The sequence below is a fragment of the Maniola jurtina genome, chromosome 14 (assembly GCF_905333055.1).
Source record: "Maniola jurtina chromosome 14, ilManJurt1.1, whole genome shotgun sequence".
NCBI classification, from domain to species: Eukaryota; Metazoa; Arthropoda; class Insecta; order Lepidoptera; family Nymphalidae; genus Maniola; species Maniola jurtina.
This window is the reverse complement of record NC_060042.1, coordinates 6,304,220-6,318,194: the sequence shown is the minus strand read 5'-3', so window position 1 is coordinate 6,318,194 and position 13,975 is coordinate 6,304,220. Positions and strand designations below refer to the sequence as shown.

General features: G+C 35.9%; 1 protein-coding gene and 2 long non-coding RNA genes across 4 annotated transcripts in view; 1 reads left to right on the top strand and 2 right to left on the bottom strand.

The window, feature by feature from the left end:
• LOC123871922 (inactive rhomboid protein 1) overlaps positions 1 to 13,975 on the top strand; it is a 145,481-nt gene that overhangs the window by 44,811 nt on the left and 86,695 nt on the right. The gene's annotated exons all lie outside the window — the stretch shown is intronic.
• LOC123871934 overlaps positions 1 to 13,975 on the bottom strand; it is a 218,907-nt gene that overhangs the window by 136,319 nt on the left and 68,613 nt on the right. The window lies entirely within an intron of this gene.
• Positions 220 to 541, bottom strand: LOC123871932. The gene is made up of 2 exons (XR_006797380.1): positions 491 to 541; positions 220 to 274 (listed from the first exon to the last, which is right to left on the bottom strand). It is a non-coding gene; the product is annotated as an uncharacterized LOC123871932 (long non-coding RNA).

Here is a 13,975-nt window from a genome sequence, read left to right as displayed (position 1 = left end):
AGTCTCTCGCCTCATTTTAATAAAAAAATGTCCAAGGTTTTTAATGGTAAAAAATATACATACGACTACCTGACAGATATTTGCTGTGAAATATCGCAAAAATATTTTTATATGGAATAGTCCTTTATAGACTTTCGCTATTGTATAAGATTGAAAATAACTAAAATCCTTAGCCCAGGGGCCTCCAAACTTTGAAGCCTGAGGGCCATAATCATTTTGTCAGTATGTTCCAAGGGTCAAAACAGTTTAAATTTTTCTGCCCTTAACTATATTTCTAGCTAGACTAGTCGCAAAGTGCGCGTTCTAAGCAAATATGCGCTTTTTTTGCATTTCAATTACTTCAATTACTTAACGTTATTTACTAGTTATTAATATGCTTAAGCTTAGATACTTCAGTTAAGTTTTTGTGTCATCATATCTGTGGTAAGTTTTACCTTGCAATTAAATAAAACCGAGTAGGTAATTATCATTATGTGTTTTCTTCTTCAACTTATCACAGCAATAGTAACAACAATAAGAAATTGGCTGTCGCGGGCCAGATAGATGACACTAGTTTGAAGCTGTCGCGGGCCGAATTGGTGGCGCTGGCGGGCCGGATTTGGCGCGCGGGCCGTGGTTTGGAGACCCCTACCTTAGACCAATAAATTAAAAAAAAGTGATTTCTTTGTAAATTATGTGTGTGAAATATTTTTATTTGGTTTGAGTAATTGATAGTGAACCTACCTACTATCAATAAAATAATATAAGTATTCTAAAAACCTCTATCAATTTTGTCCTTGTGAAGTAAAACGCAAAGAATGGAACTAGTTTTCGTTATAATTACTCTTCTGCAAAAGAGACCGCAACTCTTCAGTTGAGAGTGCCAACCGTAGCAAGTAGGTAACCATGAACCATGAATATTGTAAGGCTTTTACGAAATATTCTAATAATAATCTTCCTGGATTTACTCAAAGTTCCTCGACCTTTGTACGCGTAATTTTAGTACTTCATAGCGGATCGGTTACGCAGATAATATAAAAGCTTTTAACAGGGATAAATCGAGTCGATCTAAAAAAATACTCGTATGTTTGGGACACGCAAAAATAAGTATGTTTTTTGTGATTATCAAAAGTAAACTAATTGAGTAATGAAGAATTATTGGTCAAGGAAAAGTAAAGTTAGCCCATTGCATCTTATTTTCACCATGATAGAGTGCTCAGCGATAAGATTGATAACAAAGCCGTGGCAAATATTTTTTTACTAAATTCGTACCTTTGTACCTATCAAAATTAGAATTCCGAATGTGTAGGTGTGCCTAATATATTTTGTTTTTTAATTCTTTACTTCTCAACTATTTCACTAATTTTCCACTTTGACATAAACTTACAATCCACAAGGGCAAAAGCTAGTTTTGCACGGTTGCAGTCAGTAGCGTGCACAGATTTCGAAGCTAAACTATGCATTCATCGATTAAGTTACTTATTCATTGATTGGCCTGTTGAAAAATGAACATTGAACTGGAATGGTTTGGAATGGAATTTGGGTAAGCAGTGCTTTTATACCTCTCGGAGCTACACGCCACTGATCGCAGTGCAGCTCACGTATGCACCAAACATTAAAAGGATATAGGAGTATAACGTACAAGCTTATTCTTTATTATATAAGGGTAGGTAGTTGTACATATTATATACAACTCTCTTTTATCTCCTTTCAACCTGAATAAAAAAAGCTTGGGTAAAAAAAAATTGTAAGTAGATAATTATATTTTTTCTGCGTAATTAAACCACAGTACGCGCAGTTGTTAGTTTTGAATTACTATTGTAGCAATGTAATGATGTTCCTGCATAACAATGTAAAAAAATGTTTTATTCTTTATAGTGAGGTTTTTAATCAAAAATTCTCATAAAAATCATTTATAATGTACATTATAAATAATAATATTAAATATACCTATAGGTAGTGTAATATTTACGTAGTACTTACTACCATTTGGAATTCAGTAATTTAGGTACCCTTAGAAAAGTTAGAGATGCGCATCTGTTAATCGATCCCTGGCCACGCACGTGACCTATTTTGTATTAATTTTTGTCACATAATGAATAGTTTATTATTTTGGCCTATTAGTGACTATTGACTGTTTTTGTTTCAGGTATGTTCTTACTCTTTGGTTTTATTATCTCTTGGTATGTATAATAAATTACAATTATTTTATATTGTGTTGTTAATATAAAGTTCAAGAACAGTAGGTAGTAATTTGTATAATGCGGTATAGTATAAATTGGAATATTAATTTTTCAGAATCATTTATTCAAATTGGGTACAATGGTACACTTTTTGATGCTCAGTTGTTGAATTTGTAAGATGTAGGTAATGGTGATAATTAATTACGTAAACTTAAAACTAAAGCTGAGAGGGTTCCAAACGCTCGCTCTCAGTTCTAAGATTTATCACATTTATCACATTTTGATAGAACTTTTGAATGACTCTTCCGAATGGTCACTGACACAAATCCATAATAATGGACGTGTATTCGACTTATTGTCTTGTGGTCGTACCTACTTACCTATTTCTAACTATGTTTTAGCTAAGTATTACCTAAGGAGTAAAAAGAACTACTATTAAAATCAAGTAACATTAGAATATGTGGTTATAAAAGTGGGCAATATAAAATATAGATGCTTGCAATTCGAAGGAAATGAATATTTTATATTATCATTTCGCAGTCCAAGGAATTCATCTCGTTCGAAAGATTTATACCGAGCGAAATCTCGAGTTACGGCTGTGCACTTAAATATCTTGATATTGCACGGAAATAGTGCTTGCATATATCCAGTAACTAGGTGAATGGATTTATACCACTTTAAAATATATATTTAAAGTGTAAATTATGGTTTTCATACTCTTTAGACTACCTACTTCTTCAATGATGATGATAATAATAAATTACATACCTACAGCAAAGTAAAAAAAACCAATCTTTTTTATTTGCCAGAATGTTTGCACAAGACGTGTTAATGGTTTAACAAATATAACATTAGTACTTGGAGACCATAAAATTGAAGAAATTCTACGAGTAGGTACATACAGATAGTATATATAATATTATTGCAAGTATATAGCTTAAATTCATAGTTTTGCGAGTGCCATATTATAACCAAAGCTTATATTTCCCAATTATTGAATTATCATTACCTACTCGAATCAAAGTAGGTAGGTTTTTTAATGAATATCAAATAGCGTTCACTACTTGCAATCCTACATTCCTCCTTTACTAAATACTGTAAAATAATATGAGTGCAACATTTCGTAAATCGTTTCAAAATCAAGGATAGCTGGGTAACGTTGCCCTGCAACCAGTTGAGCGAATTGTCTAAATTAGTCGTGTAAGATGAGAAATGGTTTTCAAGGAAAATGTCTGCTTGATGCAAATACTCTCAGTAATAACATGCCCTTTTAAATTTCAATAAATATCATTATCTCAATGTAAGCAGACAATATTCTGCTTAGTTTGATTTCCACACAAAATATTCGCATGTATTTGGAATATGAGATCTCAAATTCCACCGCACCTATTCAAACGCAAATAATATGGAATCCTTTGACGGCCGTCACTGGTCTTTGATGCGTAGCGTTCACAGCTTACATCCAAAAGGTAATAATACAAAGTACCTGTGTACTTATATTATAACGCCTTAATTTAATAGAAGCTGTTAAAATGATAAAGAATATTTTACGGTGATGTTCAGTCTTTTCGTTTACAAAGATTTTTACCAATTCTTTTATAACACATACAAAAAACATTTTTAACTTAAGTATAAGTAAAATACGCTTTGTTGAAGACAATCTAACAGCTAACTGATGTAGACGGGTACAGAGATAGCTTTAATATACAGCTCGGGAACAAATAAGTATGGGCTATTTTTGTGCCGGAAAATTGAAGACTTCCCAGGGGATTTAAAAATCCTGAATTCACGCAGGCGAAGACACGGGCATCAGCTAGGTCGAATTAGGTAAGCACAGCACTCTACTTATCACTGTTTGAAAGACCTAATCTAAAAGAGTGCTGAACAGATTTGACATACGGTCGATGAATATTCCTACATAATATATTATAGGTAAATACTTACCTACATAACATTTTGTTATTCCAACCTGGCAAAGCCGTATGAGTCAGGTATAAATTATAATAATAATATGTCTTAACAGTTTACAATTATGACTGAACAAACAATTTCGTTAAGTCAATAATGGGTAAATTAGGTAGTTACGCAGAAATATAGTACAATTGGAAAACTCAATTAACCATGAACTTTCGATCGGGTAACGATTGCCTATTACGAAATTGAGCGTAAGGCCGAAGGTAAATGGCAAGTATCAAACCGTGTAAGTCTGTTTTGTCACTCAGGCATTCGCAGAGAATTCTGCGGCGCTCACAGCGCTATCGATTTTCCGCAGGGGCGAGAGGCGCGGGGGGTGGAGGGGAGCGAGGGGGGTACTCAGCTGGGCGCTTCTCCCTGTAAACATAAACACAGACTCCGCTCTTCACAGGATCGGCAGCCGAGGTGAAATAACGACACTGAATATTTATGGAAACCCCGTATCACGGATTAAGATTTGACTTTCTAGGTCATTAGATTTTACAGTAGGTATGCATTAATTTTATTGAGTTCCGCCTAGTTCAAAACACACATATGGAGTGAATTGGAGTCTAGGCTCAGAGGTTTTTTGATACTTAAATAAAAATCCCTATTGTGTGCTGTCCCAAGCCACTGGACTGGTTGTCATCAAAAACACTGCATTTCGGCTCCACTCCACTCTCTAGGTGTGCCTTGCACCTTAATGGTAGATCACACTAATATTATAAAGGAAAAAGTTTGTATGTGTGTGTGTGTGTGTGTGTGTGTGTGTGTGTGTGTGTGTGTGTGTGTGTGTGTATGTTTGTTACTCCTTCACGCCATACTACTGGACGGATTGGGCTGAGAATGGAGATAGATTATACCCTGGATTAGCACATAGGCTACTTTTTATCCCGGAAATCAAAGAGTTCCCACGGGAATTTTAAAAAACCTACATCCACGCGAACGAAGTCGCGGGTATCAGCTAGTAAATTATAATGATTTCCTCCCTCGTACCTAATTATAAATAGGGTCAGAGGAATACCGATTTAAGTTTGCCCATATTTTTTTAATGATAATTTTGTGTATTGTAGGTACATTATTATTATTTTCTTTATCTTATTTAGGGACTTTTATAAAATTACATACATGTCAGCCTTTAGAATAATACGTGCCAACCCAATTATAATTGTAATCTAATACATGAATCATAAGTAGGTCGGGACAGCGAACGATAGGGATTCTTATTTAGGTCCAATTTTACTGAGAAATGGGTACCTATACGTATCGGTAAATAAAAGATTTTGCAATACATTCAAAGTCAGCCTCGAATGAGTTTTATTTGCATATTTGTGTCACATTTATTTATACATACTACTATTTTCTCTATCTATTTTAACTACATTTTAAACTTTATTATTATTCTATTACCATACAACATTTCAATTTCATAATAATAAACAGTAAATTGAAATTTCTATTGAAATAGGTATCTGTAATACCTGTACCAATCAATTTTATTATCAGTAGGTACTACTGTGCATAATAGAGATCGTTTGTACTACTTATTAAAACATCATTTATCTATTCAATATCAATCACTGTATAAATTATAATCACCCTTTTTACCTATTTCGTTGTTATCTAGTCGTCTTAATCAATAGGTGTCCACTGCTGACTTGAGATCGCCGTCCACCTAGTGGGGGTTCTTCAAACACTGTGTATTCTGGTGAGTGGTCTATATTCAAGCACCTTGGGACCCCCATCATCTATCGATTCTTCAAGCTTTGTGCTCTCTCTTCAGTTTCGTGACTCGTCATTTGTGATTTGATTGCGTAAGGATACCTACTCAGAGCATAGGTCTCTCTATCGCCCATCTAGTAACCCTGAGCCTTATTACCTAGCTGCTGTTAGCTTAGCAACCACGCTTTGGAGCATCTGTAAGTCATCACATTAATATTATTATTATTAATTAATTATTAGTTTATGATGCCATTTTCCTCAAAATCGGTTAAAAGGATGGATCGGTAATAAGTTAATAGATAAACATACAGGTAGACAAATTGCTACGGCGCGCCGTAAATTATACGTTCTTCGTAATACATTGTAATTAACGCGCAAGCCTATACATAGACTATTGTTTTCTTTACAATGAGTTAAAGGTACGTTTCGATTGAAGCGGATTCGAGCGGAGCGGATCAAATTATTGACCAATGACGGTCTGATTGGTCAATGATAACGTGCCTAAGGCCCAGTCACACCATTGCGTGATATTAGAGATGCGAACAGAGATATGAGGTGTAGATTCCTTAGATATCAATGTAGATGCGTGACGGCAGAGACAACCAGAAGTTGTAGAACAAAAAAATCTCAAACTGTTGTAGTTTTATGTATACGAGGGCGGCACTGACGGGAATCAAGGAAGTGACACAACATTACTATTTAAAAATGTATTTATTGCTTTTCGAAGTATTCTCCGCGAAATTTGACACATTTTTCCATACCATGGAACCAATCATTGAAGCAACCATTCCATTCGGAAGTTGGGGTCCCCAAAATGGCCGTTTTGTAGGCGTCCACAGCTTCTTCAGGTGATGAAAATCTCTGACCACGCAATGTATTCTTTATTTTAGGGAAAGTACAGAAATCATTAGGGCTTAGGTCGGGGCTGTACGGCGGATGGTCTAATAATTCTATGTTTTCTTGCTCTAAAAACTCTTTTGTTCTGTGCGCGGTGTGAGAACTCGCATTGTCGTGATGGAGGATGATGCGGCTGTTGCAGTTCTCTTTACGGAGTTCAGAAACGACCTGTGGCAAACAAATGCTAGCATACCATTCTGCATTAACCGTTCTTTGTCTCTCAAGAGGAATAGTCGCAACATGGCCGGTTTTGGAGACAAACGTGGCCACCATTTTTTTTGCAACACTTCGTGAACGAACAATTTCTGTTGGCTTTAACTCATTTTCGAACACCCAAACTCGTGACTGGTTTTTTGTTTCGGGTTCGTACGCGTATATCCAGGATTCGTCACCTAATACGATGTTGTACACAGCATTTGAGGATCCTGCGTGGAATCTTTCGAGAGTTCTGACGCACCAAGTAACGCGAGCCGCTTTTTGCTCTTTACAGAGCAAATGCGGTATCCATCGGGAAAACAACTTTTTTACACCTAATTCGATTTTTAAAACCAAGGAGTTTTCAATTAAAAAGATTTTAATATGATAGGGACAGTGGAAATATTCCATTCCCGATACTTTTAGTGCAGCCTATGTATACCTAGTTTAATTTTAATTTAGATTGTACCGATGGGGCTGGCATATAGGACACCTATAAAAGCCCCTTAAAAATATTAGATTAAAAAAAAAAGATTCACAAAGCGCGGAATGTACCTACTGCAGTGGGACGTGTTTTAGTCTTGTTTTTCAAAGGAGGACCCGTATTACAACCACTACAACGTCTATTGCTGCGTCCATGAAGTCATTACGGACGCCATATAATACTACTGCATTCACTGTCACTGCCGTCATACGAGCTTTACAGAATTAAATTATTTCACAACGTGTAATAATACATAATGGCATCGCCTTAATAATTTGATTATTTAATAAATAGGGTGCGTTTCGAATCAAGCGGAAACGAGCGAAACGAAATATAAAGGTGCCCACGCACTCGAACTGAACTGCAGCTGAACTGCGCGTCGCGTCAGCGCCCCGCACGATATTTTCTCCAGCAGCGCCGCACGGCAGTGACGTACGCGCGTCGCGGCTGGTGAGAATATCGTGCGGGGCGCTGACGCGACGCGCAGTTCAGCTGCAGTTCAGTTCAAGTGCGTGGGCACCTTAATAACTACCGAAGTTTTAGCAATTAGCATGACTACGGAACCCTACGTTATATGCCTGTTATCACACGCACTTGATTAGTTTTTGTGTTGCGCTAGTAGTGTAGGTATACAACTTCCTGCAATTAAGCGAGGCGATTAGGCAAAGACGGCTCAAATTGACGATCCGCACCTACCACATGCAAACTGTAGTTATGTAGTCAGGTATCAAATAAACCAATCGCATTTGTCATTCCAATATAAAGCGATCTCCCAAAGGACGGGTGCCGTCAAACCTCTGAGTGATCTCGGAGGTGTGAAACTCGACATTAACATACGGACGAGGTTGATTAAGCCGAGAAGCCGAGAGTAACTCAATTGTAATCAATATATGGGATTTTGCTTGCTGTATTGATGTTGATTGACATCTTGAATCACGTTCTTTGGGGCATTATCCTCTTCCACATTACGGAGGGTCACAACCTTTTGATTAATCACATAATTGGGTTTTATTAAAATAGAAAGATCTTATATTTAAATAAACTTTCACAAGTGCCTTTGAATCGTCATTGAATTTACCACTGGTTCGGAATGTCTTTCCTAAAGAGAAGGACTAGCAAGATTTACCAGCAAGTTAGGATAGTTGGTGGGCTTCTAGAATCTAAAAGAAGTAGATGTGCGGCGCGCCGAGTGGCGGCCTATGCAGAGTTATATGGGGGAGGATTGATTGGTTCCTTCAACCGACCTTAGTACAAGGTATATAATTAGAATTTATACCAATATGACGGTTTTAATGTGCAAAGTAAAATTATCCATGTATCTGATCCATTAATCCTTTGGCTCTCCAACTAGCTAAATTACATTACTTGATTGTCTTTGAAAGCTATACGATATCAACAATACCATCAAACATAATATCTCTATAAAAAACTCATAAAAGACAGTGTTCGTACTTAAAGTTTTTGTAGAAATATGAGTAACAAAATATTTCGTTAGGGTTCCGTATTTGTCGGGCAAAGAGGCATAGGATAGATGGGCGCCATCGTTCCAGCGGAGTGAATAGTGGAGTATATAATGACGTCATTTCATAGCACAAAAACCTTCACAAGTAGTTTTGTTTGAAACAGTCGGGCTGTAAACTAAAAAGCGGGTCGTTTTTGTCCTACATACTTTTTAAAATGCCGTTACACTTTTCATTCTCACGTATTAAATGTGATTTAAAAGGTTACCGAAACGTTTGCTGGTGAAATGTAAAAGGTCGTAACTTTTTTACAACAGAAATCGTAACTGTTACAGTATGGCACTTCGGTAAGTCATGAATTGAAGTCGTGAACAATGTTGCATTGTTAACTTCTGTTTTTATACTTTGCAATACTGGAACTGTGTGGGAGACGAGTAGTTTTAATTATTATTATCGAAAACTAGTGATATCCCGCAACTTTGTACGAAAAAATATATAAGATACATTCTGTGTAAAATCTTCTACTTGTCTGGTGGCTGAAGGTAAGTAATTTGTACCTAACCTACTCGTATCTCACCATATATGCCGTTATTTTTATAATATGTTGTTTTATAGAAGTAATACGCCTTTGTATTGTTAAGGATACTTGTATTTAACTTCTCACATATTTTACAAGTAGGTACCTATCGCCATTTCTAAGCTTCATCAGAGGGCCCACAGAGTTCCCCAAAGCATATACTTTTGGAAAACTTCAGAGAGCTTTAGGCCGTGTATTAGAATATTAACAATTCCCTTTAACAGTATTTAGATCTAAGATATTGAGGAATGTGTAGTGCTCAGACATGCCTCAGACAGACGTGAGATTCGTCAATGTATATGACGACCTGTCAAACTTTGTGTTGCAAACACACGTCTAGAGAAATTGTTCGGATTTTTTTCATACAGTTTTTTTTGATCTCTTGAACAAAATATGTGAGATCTCAACCATAATAAATTAGTTCAACATCTTTCATAAAGTCAAACTTTCATAAAGTAATATTGTAGCTGTGAGCAAAATGTTTATGCGAGCCGGTGGTTCGTAAAATAAACTCTAGTTTGATCTAGGTCTAGTTAGAACTGTTCTAGTTAGGTACAAACCTGCGTTGTAATAATAACAACCCGAGATGTTCAAACTCATAGTTAGGTATCTCTGTTATCGTTTGATTGAATAATCTGGATACAAGTTTTTCTAGAAGCAATAGGTAGAAATTTTTAGGGTTCCGTATCCGAAGGGTGCCAACGGGGCCCTATTAGACTCCGCTGTCCGTCCGTCCGTCTGTCCATCTGCCTGGCAGCGGGCTGTTTCTCATGATCCATAATACGTAGAGAATAGAGATCTGTTCATAGAATGTGTACATTTCTATTGCCGTTATAACAACAAATACTAAAATACAAAAAAAATACAAAATTGCCGCCATGAATTGTAGGATTGTGCGGAACCCTTCCTGTACGAGTCCACCTCGCCCTCGACCGATTTTTTTATAACAGGGTATTTTCATAATTATACGAGTAGGTACTTAGTTAGCTGGAAGCGGCATTTATGATTAGAAAATCTTCCCGACCCAATTTTGACCACGATAGTCAATCTCCACAAAGACAGATTAGTATTACAATATAATTGATGAACTCTCTATACGCTAAAGGTCATAGCTTATTAGAGCTACCCGACACCCGACCAGCACTGCCTCTGCACTGCTTTATAGTATATAAATTATGAACTTATATATTATGAACTGTCCACGCGCGGACGGCAAGTTTGCTCACATGGTTGCCTTGCGTTGAGTGTTCATTACCAACGCACAGATCCCGACTCCTCAGAGGACCGAGTGCAACTGACCAAACGCAAAACAATTAAACTTTTAAACTCCAGCATACAAATTAAAAACTCCTTCGCAAAGTATTTTCTGTAGCGAGGTTCAATCAACATCTTCGAGGAATGCTTTTATATTAAACATCATATTATTTTCTTCGTTTCTTCGGACGGAATTTTCGCTTGATTTTAAATTGTCCGCCATTCCAAGTGTAGGTTGGTAATAGGAATAAGACAAATGGTTTTCCGATGAAAGCAATTATCGAAATAATGGCGATACAGATTGATACAGTATTCGAAGCGGAATGTGCAGTGGTTAGGTAAACTTTTTTGTTCCTTCTCATTTAATTTCGCATCGAGTTATAAGGGACGACTTTTCTAATGGGATTTTATTAATCAATTTATATTATTCAATTAGCTTTTGCCCTTAGCGATGCGTGGGATTCAAAAAAAGAGGTATCTTGGGATCCTTCTAGGGAGGTCCCAGGGAGGTCAATGTCTTCTATGAGTTATAAAGCCTAGGTAGCTGTACGTAGCTGCCTACCTAAGTAATCAGATTTCTCGAAGAAAGCTGGTAAGCCCAACGTGAAACGCGCGACCTTATTTTCAATGAATATCTACTCGTAGGTATTTTGGACTTGAACCCTAAATTCAATAGTTCGGTGAAATCGTCAGACGTACGTTACATGCGACATTTAATTACATTTGCATTTTCCCGAGTTTTCAACTTTGATTATTATGACATGACATTCTACTTTGCTTGGTTTAGTTTCACGAAACTTTCATTTCAAAGTAAAAAAAAAATTGTTTGTGGCTTATTCTCTTGTTAGTGTAAGTTGCACTGCCAATTAGATGTTAAAATAAATAAAATAATATAAAATAAATAAAATAATTACTTAGATTAGTAAAGTTATTGGTACTTATAGGTGTTAGCATATTTTATATTGATAGCATGATATCATGAAGATACCTGGATTCCATTGCCAATGTTCTAGAGATCTGATTTTAGGGTTCTACGTTATGCTTTCACAACTGATCACTTTATGAAAGTTGGTAGTATGATTCTTTGGTTGTTGCCGTCTTAATATTTCGTTTGTGTAAAGATCCAAGGTATAAATTAATAGTGAACGAAGGAATAGATTAATAGTGAACGAAGAGACAATAGACTAACATCGTCTGATGTTGAACTAATGAAAATACACACATATCTATTAATTGTTTTAGTTATAGTTTATACAAATACTAGATGATGGCCACGACTTCTTCTACGTGGATATTAATAGGGGTTTCCCTTCTCGCTAGAAATCTTTGATTTTCAGGGTTAAAAAGAATTCTAAATTCATCTCCACGATGCAAGATATCTCTGAGCCAAATAGATGAAGCTCGCTACCGCGTCGTCCTCGTGGATTTATGGTTTTAAAAATTCTGTGAGAATTTCCCGATTTCCGGAATAAAAAAGTAGCATATATACGTCCCTGGGATGCAAACTATATCTGTAGCCAATTTTATCAACTTATCTTTTAACAAATGGGCGTGAAAAGCTCGCAGACAGACAGACGCAGTTTCGCATTTATACTTAATATTAAATATGGATATTCAAAATTTATTGACCTTTGCATCACAAAGGGATTCGAATATTATAAGGCGGGGTAGTGAGTCTAATGATCCGTTAGTTTATATGCTGACTAATGGGTTGACATGCTCTCCGTGGGCGTGAAATGTGTACGTAAATTGATTGAGTAGTTCAATGTAGCTATGAAGTTCGTATGGTCTCTTTGTGTTAGCGTAGGTAGGCATATCGAATTTACGAAACTATGTAGATAAGTTGGAGAACCTTGCTGAAAGGCTTTTCTTGCAGCTTTATGCATCGTAGACAACATCAAGCCATCAGTCTTATTAATTCAACACACGTTGTATGTATACCTATATAATTATGTATACAAATAATTTTCCATATTTTGTCTTTCTATTTTGTATTTTAGTATTTTAATAGATTAGTAATTTAAAGTACTTTAGTATATAGATTACTATTAGTGAACTCGCCATCCTCACGTAATTTTTTTACAGTTTACAGAGAATGGCCATCTGTGTTTACAATTAAATGCGTGTGAAATGATATAAACAAAAAAGAAATAAATATTACTGATATGTACTGATAAAAATTCTAATAGCTGTAACCTCGTAGTAGTGGTGGTTTAATATAACAACGCAAATCACGGAGATCGTCCAATAGCAGCGCATAATATCGACTATATCCTTAACTCAAAATTCAAAAATTTTGGATTGTGTCATCATTCATGCGATATGATGCTTTAGGTACAACTCATATTACTCTAAATCCCAAAATAATATGGTCTTGGTTTCATAAAAATACCCCGGTTCATTACTTTACTGTCCCTCGGGATACTTGTGTATGTAATAGGAGCCTTTGAAGCCGTTTACCCTATACTTACTTTGCCATTCCTAAGCCTACAAAGAAAGAGATGACAGGACGGGATTAGCATGTATTTTATTAGTCATGTTTTCATAAGGTCGAATAACCCAGTTATGGCGAATTAGTTTTCAAAGGGTTTAATGACTTAATTTTTTTTTGGAGATTGCTTGCCTCGTCTTTTAACCGATAGATGTCCACTGCTGGAGAAAGGACTCTTGAAAGAAGAGTAAGTTCTTGCTCGACGGTGAAATATGACAGTAAAATTGTTTTTCTGTCGCTTGGTATATTTTAATGTTTTTGTACATTTATATTCATGAGCTCAGAATTTCCTCCTATTTCATTTGACATCCAACTTAATACAATAGCAAAAAAAAATTTTGGAGACCTCCACTTTTTTGACGTAACATCCGTTACGTAAATTTTTTCGTAAAAAATATAGCCTATGTCACCCGGACCTTTACAACGAATCAATTGACACCTCATTCATCAAAATCGGCCCAGTAGTTTAGGCACTACAAACATATGTACATACATACATACATACATAGACTGCTAAAATCATAACCCTTCCTTTTGGCTTCGCCGCAGACTTTTATAATGGGGGTTCGTAGCGCATAAAATACTTTGACTTACTTAATGGTATTGTGAAAGTTCTTTATTATTATATCAAACATTAACTGAAATTCAAAACTTTGTTATCAATTCTACAACGATCCTCTGAAACCCGTGTATTGGTAAACAATTAATGTTATACTTAAAGAATATGTAAATACAAGTAAATGCTTGTTTTAGCAGATTGTACATAAATGCTAACAGCGG